This window comes from Akebia trifoliata, chromosome 9, assembly GCF_017979445.1.
Source record: "Akebia trifoliata isolate Shusen 1 chromosome 9, ASM1797944v1, whole genome shotgun sequence".
NCBI classification, from domain to species: Eukaryota; Viridiplantae; Streptophyta; class Magnoliopsida; order Ranunculales; family Lardizabalaceae; genus Akebia; species Akebia trifoliata.
The window spans coordinates 13120710-13132424 of record NC_141383.1 but is presented as its reverse complement, the minus strand read 5'-3'; the positions used below and the strand labels follow the sequence as shown (position 1 = coordinate 13132424).

General features: G+C 33.5%; 1 long non-coding RNA gene across 1 annotated transcript; it reads left to right on the top strand.

Moving 5' to 3' along the window:
- The first annotated feature begins 9397 nt into the window (after nt 1-9397).
- On the top strand, nt 9398-11471 carry LOC147394316 (uncharacterized). The gene is made up of 2 exons (XR_015181286.1): nt 9398-10042; nt 10882-11471. It is a non-coding gene; the product is annotated as an uncharacterized LOC147394316 (long non-coding RNA).
- Nucleotides 11472-11715: the final 244 nt, after the last annotated feature.

Genomic DNA, 11715 nt, shown 5'->3' with positions numbered 1-11715 from the left:
GTAAAAGTGATATTTTATTTTAGTCAAGTAAAGTATGTCAGTATGAATTGAAATTTTGTGAGGATAATCTTTGAGCCATGGATAATTCGTAGTGTAGTTGGATTGTTTAAAATTTTATCCACATAGGCTCCACAAATAAGTAGGGATCATTTTTATTTACTACTTATTGGGTATGACACACATAACTTAGTGTCATTTCATAGAGACTTTTGTATGGAGTGCCAAAGCCAAGAGCATAGGAGAGTGTGTGTAGTCACAAGGAAAGGGATCATCCCTTCAAGTTGACTGTTTTATCAGCCCTACTAGTACGGATCATCCCTACTAGTTACATTCCATTTTTTAGTCTCCAGTGTAAAATTTTATTTTGAGATGAAAAAAATAAATTTCAATCCATATCTCAGCGTTTACTACGTTGCAATTAAACTTTATTATTTGGTAAAGTTTCAATCCATGGAACACAAGAATTGCTATAAACTTAAATATTGCTACTTAATAAACTTTACAGATCTGCCAAGGAGTACCACATCAAATTCTTCATAATATATTAACTTTAATAAACTCTAAGCTAGTTAATTCAAAAGGAAAAAGGTTATACAGTAGGTACTAATCCCACTTCAAAATCTTACTCCCTCTCTCATCTATGAATCTCCCCTTCTTCCAACAGGTCTCATATATTAACTTTAGCTCTTCGTTTTCTGATCGGAAGGCACCATTTTCTAATGTAATATGCAGAAATTGACCTTAGAGTCGATCAAATTGACGATGGGCTCGATTGACGTTGGGCTCGCTTGGCAGTCAACTCCTTCTTTTGCTGGAGCAACTTGTAGCAAGTGTCAAATACAGATTTTAGCTGAGTAACATTGTTTGAAACCACCATACTGTATTTATCAATACAATTAATTTTTCCACCAAGTCACGAATTAAATCTTCAAGACTTTTTATCTCTTGACCTGATGCTAGTAAACTTTTAGCAAGATCTTCATTTCTTAACTGAAGACAACTCTTTTCTTTCTCCAAATTCTCTTGAGAAGCATTTGCAGATATCTTCTTTTAAGCTTAACTCATGCTACACCTCTTCCAATCGGGAATTAAGCCTCTCCAAACAAAATTTATTTGATGCAACAGATCCTTCTAACTCTTTGATCAAAGCATCTACATCAACAAAATACATAAAAATTTTCATTTGAGTTTAACGAATGAGAAGAACCAATTCTCATAAACTAGTGGAGTATATATATAAAAAAACAAACAAATTGGTCAAACATTCGATACCCAGGTGATCCATCTGGCCACAGTGAGAATAATTTGGTTAGATTATTTTTATGCAATTATAAGCCTCTTGCTCACCTACTGAAAATTCAAAACTCAATTGAATAGGAGAACTTGTACATGTTGAAAATTGGTCATATAAATGAAAAAATCTATATAGTTCTTCTCTGACACCTAAAATATATAATTCTTCCTAGATCACAGTACCACAACTTCTGAATGGAAGAAAAAAAGATGGCAAATTTATTGGTCATTATTTCAGAAGGCAAAAGCTTCCACAAAAAGAACACTTGAAAAGCTCTTACATTTTATCATATTTTCCTCCGCAGACTTTAATTTCATAGACAACTCAGTCATTTGAAGGTGCAAATTGTCAAAAGCTTTTGAATTAGCCAACAATTTGTCTTCGAACAGCTTCTTATCTTGCTCAATTGTTGAGAAAATTTCTGAACAGTCAAGATATTGAATCTGAACATGAATAAAAGTGTGCAAATTAAATAATTTAAGATAAATACTTACCATCCCGAACCTGGCAAGCCAAGTGTTGTAACGTTTCAGTGAGTTGATCACACAATGTCTTAGTTGAAGAGAAATTTGACTCCAATCCTTTTTAGAGCTTTACATCTTCTTTCTACTTCACTTTAAGCTTTACATTTTCATTGATCGCATTCTGTAATTTCTCCTCTAGTGCAAGAATATGTGCCATTGATTTCTTCAGCTTTGAATTTTGCCTTAGTAATCAAAACAATTGATCATCCAATACCTCAAATTAACATTTACAAGTAATTCCTGCATAAGCTAAAATATTGTATCCATTACTGGAAATGTAATTAAATAGAAATTCACTCCAAAGGAAGAACTTCCAGCTTTAAGATTGAAACCTACATCCCAAGAACTTAGGTGATCAACAATCTTAAGATTTTAATGAACATAACCTGAATATGCAGATTTCCATATATCCATATTGAGCCAAGTTCTTTTCATTTACAACAACATGGGAGGAAGTATCCGAGAAAACCTTGAGTAGGCCTACAAAATTAGAAAATCCCAATAAAGCCTTAACAATTAATCACCTAAGACAACTTTAAAATTGATTAATATACATCCATTCACTAAAAAAAAAAAATTTGAAATTTGATGAAACCATCCATTGGCACTGTTGCAGCCCCTTCACTGTTATGGTCACGCAACAATGATATCCTACCCCAAAGATAATGCATCGTAATTACAATCAGTTTCTTGGTCTAAATCTTGTACTTCTTCATTTACTGAAAATAACAAACAAGGAAAATAATCTTACATCATATTTCAATAGATATAAATGCGTATTATCTTATAAACATTAATTTAATTACCTTCGATACATCCAATCTGCTTTCTGCTTGGATTTTCAAGACAAATCCGCTTGTTATGCCCAAGTTTTTGACATAATGCACACTTCTTTTTTTCTTCTATTGGGCCAACTCAACATTGCTTTTCAATCTACCAACATATTGAACCTCTTCTTTTCCCTTCTTATCCTTCTTTTTTACATTTTGTTTATGAGACATTTGGATTCAAAAGTAACAAATCCATTTGGTCATTACTATTTTCCTCATTTCTATTATCAGATGCATCAACTGTAAGTTTTATTTTTCTAATATTTTTTTATGTTTCATTTAAGTCATCCAAGAAGATTTTGTATCCTTCGATTGAAGTTCCTACAATACAAGCCAATCTAGTAGCCTGTTGACATAGGTAGCTAATTCTCATTACATTCGACTGTTCATTCTCATTGCCTATTGTATGTGAACCCATGATTCTGAATTTACGATTGGCTTCTTGTCTCTATCTTTCGAGAATATAGTGAGACGGTATAATATCAATATCATAACGAGCAAAAATCTTTAACAAATATCGACAAAATATTTCAAAAAAATCAAATTTTTTGCATTCACAGGTACCCTCGTAGTTTTCAAATTAAATTTTACCATGAACTCCTCAGGTACATCATATTTTACTTTTCATCACATACAATTTATATCCATTATCGATTTTCTATTTTTCTTCAATTCTAAATTGAATCACTTTGACCTATTCTTCCTTAAATTTCTCAAACACATTCTTGGTGTATGATTTTGTGCCGTGCTTTAGAAGTAACTTACCCTTATTTATATGCTCTAAAATCAAATCTTTTTTTCTCTCTGCATTTACATTCTTTTGCAATGCTTGCTCATGTTTAACAATAAATTCGGTGAGATTTGACCTTGAAGTAACGAATCCATCGAAAAAGGCATTGATACTTTCACTACGACCGGTGGTATTCATACCAGCAAAAAACGTTTGACGATTATAAATTGGTACCCACGACTCCCTTATTTCAAATAATTGTTGAAGCCATTCATTGTGTTCCAATATATTTTCCATGATCACTAACTTCCATTACATTTTAAAGTCCTCAATCGTATATGTCGACCATATACAATTTCTCATTTTACCTTTGAAGTTAATATTTTGATAATATGTAGGAGACAATTTCTTAGCGAACTTCTTCTCGATATGCCAAATACAAAGACGATGACAGGTGCTGGGAAACACTTTGGCAATTGCATTTTGTATTGTCAAATCTTGGTCTATGATTATGGATATTAGATGACATCCTCCCATTGCTTCTAGCCAGGTCTTAAACAACAATATGAAGGTTACCTCTGTCTCATCTTATAAAAGAGCACCCCAAATTGTATTGACTGAAAGTGATGATTTACTCTAGTAAAATGGGGTGAACGACATATTATACTTGTTTATCTGATAAGTTGTGTCAAATGATACCACATCCCCAAAATATTCATATGTTATTCGTGATCGAGAATCAACCCAAAAAAAGTTAACTGCCCTGCATTCGTCATCGTATTGTATCACATAAAAGAATTGTGGACTTTCGGCTTGTTTCTTTTTGAAATAATTCAATACTAATTGTGCATTACCCCCTTCTAACTTCATGTGTCTAACATCTCTCAAATGATTGTAACAATCTCTGTTATTGAAATCGATCGTTTCCCCACCCAAAATTGATGACACTTTCCCAACTAGCATATTTTCTCAATGGAATGCTTCGACTAAATTCTTAACTTCTTTTGACATGATTTGGTTTGACTTCTTCTTCATTCTCCTAGCTGGAGTAATTGCCTTGTGATTATGGTCATCCTTAAAAATCGATACTTTCCATCTAGTGGTCCATCTGTTTAGAATACGCATAGTTGTGTTACAACCATATTTAACAGTGGAACAACTTTTTTTTTTTTCTCGATTTCATTTTTTTCTTCTACATTCATTGGTTGAAATTTACCTTCATGTGAGCAAATGTATGTTATTCCAGTCGACTCATCTGAACCCTGTTGTGACTTAGTAGTGGTTCGAGTTTGAATCCAAAATCCTTGTCGATGTCCATAATCCTCATAATACTTTTGAACTTCTTCACTTAAGTCAAACAACATCCCCACATAAGGTGCTTTTAGATCTTCAATATCTTTGTTAGGATTCTGATAATCAAAATATTCACCACTATCTACTTTGACTATCGACGATCCCACAATGTCATCAATAGGCATTCCTTCATCTTTGTCAACACCAATCTTATCCATGATAGATTGCTACAATTGATAAAAGACCAATAAACTACAAATGATTCAATTTTAACATTTCATTATTTCTTACAATAATCAGTTGTATATGTTACCTACAAATTCTTCCAAATCATCATCAATCATAACATAAACTATCTTTAGAGACACCAAGGATCATAAACAATAACTCCTATTTCGCTACTAAACATTCATTTACTCAATATATTTAACATCCATTATTTTTCTAAGAATCGAGAAAAAATCAAGAAGGATTAACATTATCTTTCAAGTTATGTCAAACAAATGAATACATTTAGATCTAATTATTTTCCTAAGAATAAAAAAAAAATCAAGAGAGTGGAATTCATTTGTTTCTTTACCTATGACTTCTATTTTTGATTTTATTACAATGAAATATTTATGAATAGAAACTATAAAAGTAGCCTCATGGGATTAGATTCTTGCCAGACCATTTCATGATTACATTCTTACCAGAAAAGCTAGTTGAATAATTAAAAAAAAAAATCATTTGTTGTTCACTGTGGAAGTTTATGACAGTATGCTCAGTTTGAGGACATAACTCTGTATTCTTAGTAGAGGAAACAATGACATGGAATGCTTTGTTCCCATAGAAAAATAGATTGCTGAAGGCATTCTTATAGAAAAACATGATTTGTATCCTGTACACAAGAGAAAGAAATGTGCTTGTCAATTCGTAAATATGGCTTAGATTTACATTTAATTTTGTTATTTGTAGAGGAGGAGGAAGAAATTGAAATGCCGTTGGAGAACTACCTTCTAAGGTTTTGTCCTGGGTCAATTATACTTTAGTAAAAATAAAATTCTATAAAAGATGGTAGTTTACTGCGTATTTTGAGAGTTCATTCGTCTAAGTGTGGAAGTATGTTAATTCTTTGGTTTTTACTAAATCTTACAATTTCCATTCCTTTAGAGTTTGGGGAATAAGCATGGTCTTGATAAGTATAAATTCTTATTCAACGAAAAAAAAACCAATTATTTTCCTAACAATCAAGAAAAATTCATGCTATTTGCTACAATTTCATAAAGAATTTATACCCAGTATTATCTTTCAAGTTCAACAACCCAAAAAAACCAATTATTTTCTTAAGAATCGACAGTGAAAGAAATACCTAAGAATCGTTTGAACTCGAGAATGAGAAGAGTGTGACGGCGAGAGTATGTGAAGATGGCGATGGAGAGAATCGGTCGGTCATTCTCTCTGATGAAGGTTCCAAATCTTTTGAACAGACGTGGCGAGATCTACAGTCATTCGAACTGGGTTCTCTTGAGAGAAAGAGAGGGGGGGATTTTAGAGGGCGAGAGAGTTTCAATTCTGAAATGGAGTGAGAGTTTCAGTTGGCGTCGAAGCTCCATTTTGGAGAGAGAGTTTGAAGAAGAAGAGGGTTTTTTACAATCGGTTCTATGTAAGAAAAGGGAAAGAGAGAGTGTGAAGATAGAATGAGAGTTTCAGTTGGCGTCGAAGCTCCAGAGAGAGAGTTCGAAGAAGAAAAGGGTTTTATAGAATCGGTTATATGTAAGAAGTGGGAGAGAGAGTGCGAAGAAGAGAGGTTTGTGTATGAAGAATATGAGGGATTTAATAAAGAATTAATTGATTGATTAGGGATCCGATTGTAAAAACGTGGTTTTTAACTTTAAAATCGTGTTTCTATCTGAACCGTCGGATGCGTTGAGATCCAACGAACTGAAAAACTTGGCAACAAACTTGTTAGACTTTAGGGATGCCGAACCACTCCCATATATATATATATATAATGTAAGGGAGCGGTTCGGCAGCCCTAACATCTACCCAGCATCTAACCAAGTTTTACGGCCATCAGATATCAATGCATCCGACAGCCGGGAGACCCTAACCGATTTTAAAGTTAAAAACTCCTCTAATTAGATAACACCCCCTCTAAAATTTTTTTATTATATTTTAAATCCCTCACAGCCTTCTCTCCTTCTCTTCTTCGAACGTCTCTCTCCCGAAAACCCATAGAACTGAACCCATCGAACTCTTTGTAATGAAAACCCATCTCTACACTTCGACGCAATCGATGTCGATCTTTCTCTCTCTCTATCTCTCAAAAGTTTCATTTCGAACGACCGTAAGATCTCGTCGTCAGATGCGACTCGATTTTTCAAGTTTCAGTTTGAATTTATTTCAGATCTCATCGTCTTCTTCACTCTCTCAACCCTTTCTCGTCGTCGCCGTTAATCTCTCTTTATTTCGATTGAACGGGTATTTATTTAACTTTTTTTTTTAGGAAAATCGATTGGGTTTTTTTTTTATATATTTTTTATTATTGTAGTTGTTGAACTTGAAATTAAATGTGGATAGAATTTTTTTTTTTTTAACTTAAATACTGAAAGAAATTTGGTTTTTTTTTTTGGGTTGTAGTTATTACAGAATCCCTATGTTTGAATAATCATTAGAATCTGAACTCTCTCTTGATTTGTTTTGTTAAATTGATTTGCCTTACTGTTTAAATTTTTGTTATGGGTTTTCTTTGTCTTTTGTTGATGTTTGAGTGATTTGGATGAATAGATTCTTTTTTAGTTTGCCGTTCAGTCTATTTAGATTAATAGAATCTATTGAATTTCTTCTTGAATTATTGTGATTAATGGGTTATCTTTGATTTTTTCTTAGCAAAGTTTGAGATGTTTAGTTTCAGTGGTGCTTATGTAGTCTATTTAGATTAATAGGATCTGTTGGATTTCACCCTGAATTATTGAGATTTTTTCTTAGCAAACTTTGAGCTGTTTATTTTCGACAATGCTTGTGTATTTATGTATCTTGCTAATCTAAGTGGCATTATAAATCATGAGTACCTTTAATTTTCATGGCAACTTGATTGATTTTGATTCATGGGTTATCTCTGTAGCTCGTAGAACCATTTAAGTTTCTTCGTATTTTCAGCATTTTAGCTGGTTTTGTGAAATGTGGATCAATCAATTGGATCTCCATTGTTTCTCTTCATTGTTGCATTAAGGAATCTAGATTTGTTAAGATTGGGAAACGTTCCTTTAACTTGATTTTTCTATAGATTCGGCGAAGTTGAGAATGCACGTGAAAAGGGTTTGAAACTGCATCCACGTACGGAGAGTGGAATCTCCTGAAAAACTACTCATGTAGTTTAAACCAAAAATGATGGACAAGAATGAGTCAGATTGTATCTTAAATTTTGTGCATTTTGTAATTTATAATACATATGAGAATGAACAACAATTCTCCAATCTTTTAAGGGCATCTCTCTAAATCTTACCTCATCAATACATCAAAGAAGACCGTGGAATTATGAAAAAGCACGATCAATATAGGGAGCAGTTCGGCTGCCCTAACATCTACCCAGTATTTTGCCAAGTTTTTACAGTCGTAAGATCGAAACGCATCCGACGATTCAGAGTGAATGCACGGTTTTAAATTTAAACGTACTGTAATTACAATCGGCCCCCTCTAACATCTTTTTATTTTGTTAAGTCCCTCTCTCTTAGGGGTGCACATTGGATTGGGTAAATCCGAGATCCGAACCAATCCGAAGCTTTTGGATTGGATTGGTTCGGATTAAACACACACACGGTTCGGGTACGGATCGAAGAAAAAAAAATCCGATTAATTTGGTTCGGTTCCGGATTAGGATATAATAGAACCGAACCAATCCGAAAACCGAACCAATTATATATAAATAATAAATAAATATATATATATATATAGATATATATATATAATATATATATATATATATTATGGGTCCCGTTCGGCACCCTAAGTTTTACCACACACTTTAACAAACGTGTTTTGTCCTACATGGGTTAAAAGTTTCGGAATGAGCTGATTTTTGGTGAGGATGATCTCTATGGTGAGGAGATCATCCTCACAAAAAATCAGCTCATTCCAAAACTTCTAACCCCATAAAAAATGATTTACAAAAAATGGACGGTCCACGATTTTTCAACTTGTAAACATGGGGCTAAACATTTCGGAATGGGCTGATTTTTGGGTAGGATGATCTTCTAATCATAGAGATCATCCTCACCCAAAATCAGCCCATTCCAAAACATCTAACCCATGTAGGACAAAAAACGTTTGTTAAAGTGTGTGGTAAAACTTAGGGTGCTGAACATTTCCCTATATATATATATATATAATTATTTAAAAAATAAAAATTTCGATTTTTTATTTCTTTCTTCTTCTTCCTTTTAACTTTTTTATTATCCCAAAAGTCCACGTGTAAAAAAGTCCTACTTGTTTTTAAGGTTTGAAGATTGGAGGAGATAGAATGCTTGAGTTGAGGAAGAAGGTATCTATCTTTAATAAGTATGAGAACCGAGAACCGATCCGAACCGATCCGAACCAATCCGAACCAAGATTGGATTGGATTGGTTCGGTTCTATAGGGTAATTGGATTGGTTCGGTTTCAAATTTGTAGAACCGATCATGTTTGGTTCGGTTCCAATTTTGCCAAAATCCGAACCAATCCGAACCATGTGCACCCCTACTCTCTCTTAACAAATCCTCCTCTTCTTCGAACTCTTTTCTTCATTCAGAAACAGAATCGTTGCAGAGACCCTATTCTTCGAAATCATCTCCCTCTCTCTCTCTCTAAATCAGGTTTCAGTTGGAATGAAACCTCCCATCTCTCTCTCTCTCTCTCTCTCTCTCTCTCTCTCAAGTTTTAGGGTGAACGACCCAACGCCATAATCGTCAATCTCTCTCTCAAGTTACATTTCGAGCTACCTTCAGATCTCGTCGTCTTTGGATTTTCTAATTTTGTATGCCTACTCAAGGCTTTCTTGGATACTTCCTCCTTTGTTGTTGTAAATGAGAAGAACTTGGTAATGTGGATGGATCTGAAGGACCCAATTTGACTGAAAAATTGGTCTTTGTTGGTTGGAAATAGTAACTTCTGCTTTCTTTTATGTTCAATGACTTCGGGATTTTTTTTCTTCTTTTGTATAATATCTTCCCTTCAAAACATCTTAATATAGATCGATGGAGATCTGCATATTCAGGTTATGTTCATTAAAATCTTAAGATTGTTGATCACCTAAGTTCTTGGGATGCAGGTTTCATATGTTTCAGTGTTCAATGTGATCAACCAGGATGGAAATAAAGTCAGAGACGAAGGGCTCATCAATTGTATAAAAAGGTCAGCACCTGTACTACTTTTCTAGCACAACTTCAATGGTTTTCTTGGTGCCTTGTTGGATTTCTAATGAAGTTTAATAAACTAACTAGACAGTGTTTGATGCTTGTTTTTTTATAACAATTCTTGTGTTCCATGGATTGAAACTTTACCAAATAATTAAGTTTCATTGCAACGTAGTAAACGCAGAGATATTAATCTAGATTTTCAGTGTTCAATGCTTGTTTAATTTGCATATTCACGTGGTGGTCACTTGCTTTGGAGGTTGTCCTTGTTTGCATTATGTTGGCTGCTTGGTGCCCATGGAAAAAATCATAGTAGGTGTTTTTTTTCATATAGATTTTTATTTATGACAAACATAGAAATGTTGTAGTCATTAGTAAGAGTGTGAAGCTGCCTTATTTCATTGAATGGCATTCACTAGTGATATGAGTAGCATTTGTTTTGAAAGTATTGTTCTTCTTAGCTGGGCTGGCTTTTCATTTTGTTAGCTTTTTTCTTATGTTTTGTTGTTTCCCTGTGTGAGAATCTCTCTCACCTTGTTTAGTGTGATCATATATGCCGGTCTTTCTACCTAATAAAATTTTCTTTTGTTAATGAAGAAATATAAATAATTTTAAAACTAGAAAGACCTTTATGATATTTGTTTAATCTTCTTCTTCTGAACATAAAGAACCTACTATTAATCTGCATATTCAGTGTTCAATGCACTTGTAATATTAAATTGCATATTCAGTCTTCAATGCTTATTTAATCTGCATATTCAGTGTTCAATGCACCTATAATATTAATCTACATATTCAGTATTCAATGATTGTCTTTTGAAAATTTTTTTTTAATAGCAATTCTTGTGTTCCATGGATTGAAACTTCACCAAATAATGAAGTTTCATTGCAACATAGTAAATGCTGAGATATGGACACATAATGCTAGAGCAGCGGCAGTAGTTCATGTCACAGACGAATCCACGGGATGTGCAATTGAAGATTTGAAACAACTTTCCACAATAAAGGAACTCTTATGCAATGTCCTCAAAGGCAACAATGATTGGAGGACGCCAAAAATGATGGTTTCACCTCCGTGAGGCACCCATACAGAGAGAAGGTTGCATCAGATGATGTTTGTGGACAGAGATTATGAAAGGTCGAAAGAGATGGGCTTGGGAGAGTGGAGGATATGAGCTCAAGACCACATGTTGCGTTGTTGGATTGTTTTGAGAAGGATTATAATGTAGTTAAACTCTTAACCTTCAAATTGATTGAACGACCCTATTTGCCGGTTAGACTATGAGGACGGTGATACTTTCAATGCTGGAAAGTTGTGTTTATTTTTCAATTATTACATAGTTTAGGGTGTCCAAATATGATTTTTTTTTATCAATTTTGTTCTGTTCTGTCAGCATTCAATACATGGTTTAGTGAAATTTCTTTCTTGTGCTTTTTTTTTTTGTTGGGTTTTTTCCTTTTTAATGTTTGAAAATATCATTACTTGAAGTGTTTATGTCATACAAGAGTGTTAGATGGAAGGCTTTTGCTCATTGGGTTGCTTCCATTGTACCAAAATGGTACTTTACTGCTACTACCACTGCCACATAGATTACAAATTATTTTTTATTTATTTTTTTCATCTTGAAATAAAAAATTTACATTGGAGAGTCTAAAAAATGGAATGTAACT